General features: G+C 50.3%; 1 long non-coding RNA gene across 1 annotated transcript; it reads left to right on the top strand.

The window, feature by feature from the left end:
• The first annotated feature begins 455 nt into the window (after positions 1–455).
• On the top strand, positions 456–1,764 carry LOC138481618 (uncharacterized). Its single transcript, XR_011274288.1, has 3 exons — positions 456–884; positions 978–1,088; positions 1,569–1,764. It is a non-coding gene; the product is annotated as an uncharacterized lncRNA (long non-coding RNA).
• Positions 1,765–2,883: the final 1,119 nt, after the last annotated feature.

Here is a 2,883-nt window from a genome sequence, read left to right on the forward strand (position 1 = left end):
ACAGTCTCTCCTATTCTATATGCCAGAAGAGGACACCTACAGGCCCGAGGAGTGACCGGGAGTCGGACAGTCTCTCCAAGTCCGTCCAGTCTACATGTCAGAAGAGGACACATGCAGGCCCCAGGAAGGACAAGGGAGTGAGACAGTCTCTCCCAGTCTGTCCAGTCTATATACCAGAAGCGGACACCTGCAGGCCCCAGGAGTGACCAGGGAGTGGGGAGTCTCTCCCAGTCTGTCCAGTGTATCTGCCAGAAGAGGACACCTGCAGGCCCCAGGAGTGACCAGGGAGTGGGTCAGTCTCTCCCAGTCTGTCCAGTCTATCTGCCAGAAGAGGACACCTGCAGGCCCCAGGAGTGACCAGAGAGTGGGACAGTATCTCCCACTCTGTCGAGTCTACATGCCAGAAATGGACTTCTGCAGACCCAGGTGTGAGCTGGGAGTGGGACAGCCTCATGACTCTACATGATTTGTTTTGGACTATTAAGAGTAAACTGCATGTACCATTTGTGCTATCTATCATGACTGTAACGATTATTGTACTATTCACAAATTTCTGTTCCATTAGAACCAAAATTATAAAATGCGTTGCGATGGTGAACACCAGAATTCTTATGTTTCATTATGGAACATATTAACTCTACTTTTCTTATTTATCCTGATCTCTGGTCAGTCCCTATGAGTACGCTTGCACTATGCGCCATTGCATGATGGCCTCCATATTCCTCACTCACCGGCTTCTATGCCCTTTTCTATGTTTATTATTTAGTTTCCTTTCTACGTCTGACGGCGTGTCCCCAGCACAGCTCGTTCCCTAGGTTACGACCGCGCGGAGCCACTGCCTGCCGGTTTCAGTTTCCACTAACAGTGTTCCCCGCACTGTACAGGTAAGCTACCGCTACTTGGGTCCCTTTGCCCGGTTGGGAGACCCCAGGTTTATTTTTCTCCAGTATAACAGAAATGTATATGTCCCCACTTAGGTGCCAGCAGTACGTGTCTCTTTGCAGATGCCCTGCATCGTATAATTGTTTCGAATACTTGTTGACCACACGGATGCCCCTGTTGCCTTGGCTACTCGTCCCGCAACTCGAGTGAGTGCATTCTTTAAAACCAATTCCGGTTTATTTTAAGTATTATTTATTTTATTCAGTAGCGCTCTTTTGGAGTTATTCTTTCTCCGTCCACAGGAGGGGTATGGTTTTTTCTTAAACACGCTCCCCATATTGACTCAGCTTTTTCACTATTCAAGGGTGGTCCTTGCTATTTAGAACCCACTACCGCTTTTGGCTTATCTCGATCTGTCTGACTCTTCATCACGCCATTTTCTAGATCCCACCATGTAGGTGGATCTCACACAATACATCTCCTTTGTTATGTGTTTAGCTATTAGTATAGAGTGTTTCTCTTTGATCTGTTAGTTCACTCTTTTCACCATACTAGATCTCCAGTATTCTGCTCTTCACCATCTCGCTAGCATCCCGAGTTATGTACAGCTTGTCAGTCAGTCCTTGACTGTTATGGAAATAAAATAAAAGATTTTACTTTTTGTCTCCTTGAAATGTTGTCAACAGTTCAATTGGGCCCTTATGAAGAAGAGGTTACCCTCGAAACGCGTCGGCCACTCCACAATTGGACAGCATCACCTCTCCATCATTTATTGCTTCTTCGCAATTTGTTTTAATATGTTAAACGTCACGAATTACTTTGTACAACAGAATGTGCCTTTTGGCAAATTTTGTTTTCCTCTTTGCCAAATAAATTGTTATATGCTCAACTAACAAACTGCTGTTATATATCTATATCCATATATTTGAAGGCCCTATGTGGCATCAGTAAACAGTGTGCAGGGGACGGGAGGGCCCCACTTTTTGGGTCCTCTTCTATTTTCTCTAGTGGGACAGTCTCTCCCAGTCTGTCTACGCCTCATGCCAGAAGAGTACACCTGCAGGCGCCAGGAGTGACCAGGTGGTGGGGCAGTCTCTCCCAGTCTGTCCAGTCTACATGCCAGAAGAGGACACCTGCAGTTCACAGGAGTAACCAGTGAGTGGGACGTCTTCCCCAGTCTGTCCAGTCTACTTGCTAGAAGAAGACACCTGCAGGCCCCAGAAGTGACCGGGAACGTCTCTCCCAGTCTGTCCTGTCTACCTGCCAGAAGAGGACACCAGCAGGCCCCAGGAGTGACCAGGGAGTAGGACGGTCTCTCCCAGTCTACATCCCAGAAGAGGACACATGCAGCCTACAGGAGTGACCAGGGAGTGGGACAGTCTCTCCCAGTCTACATCCCAGAAGAGGACACCTGCAGGCACTAGGAGTGACCAGGGAGTGGGACAGTCTCTCCCAGTCGACACGCAAGAGGAGGACACCTGCAGACCACAGGAGTGACCAGGGAGTGGGGCAGTCTCTCCCAGTCTACATCCCAGAAGAGGACACCTGCAGGCCCCAGGAGTGACCAGGGAGTGGGACAGCCTCTACCAGTCCACATGCCAGAGGAGGACACCTGCAGGCCCCAGGAGTGACTAGGGAGTGGGTCAGTCTCTCCCATTCTACATCCTAGATGAGGACACCTACAGCCCCAGGAGTGACCAGGGAGTGGGGCAGTCTCTCCCAGTCTACATGCCAGAGGAGGACACCTGCAGACCCCAGGAGTGACTAGGGAGTGGGTCAGTCTCTCCCATTCTACATCCTAGATGAGGACACCTACAGCCCCAGGAGTGACCAGGGAGTGGGGCAGTCTCTCCCAGTCTACATGCCAGAGGAGGACACCTGCAGACCCCAGGAGTGACCAGGGAATGGGACAGTCTCTCCCAGTCTGTCCAGTCTACCTGCCAGAAGAGGACACCTGCAGGCCCCAGGAGTGTCCAGGGAGTGGGACAGTCTCTTCCAGTC

Source organism: Ambystoma mexicanum, chromosome 5p, assembly GCF_040938575.1.
Source record: "Ambystoma mexicanum isolate Mex_15411 chromosome 5p, UKY_AmexF1_1, whole genome shotgun sequence".
Classification (NCBI taxonomy): Eukaryota; Metazoa; Chordata; class Amphibia; order Caudata; family Ambystomatidae; genus Ambystoma; species Ambystoma mexicanum.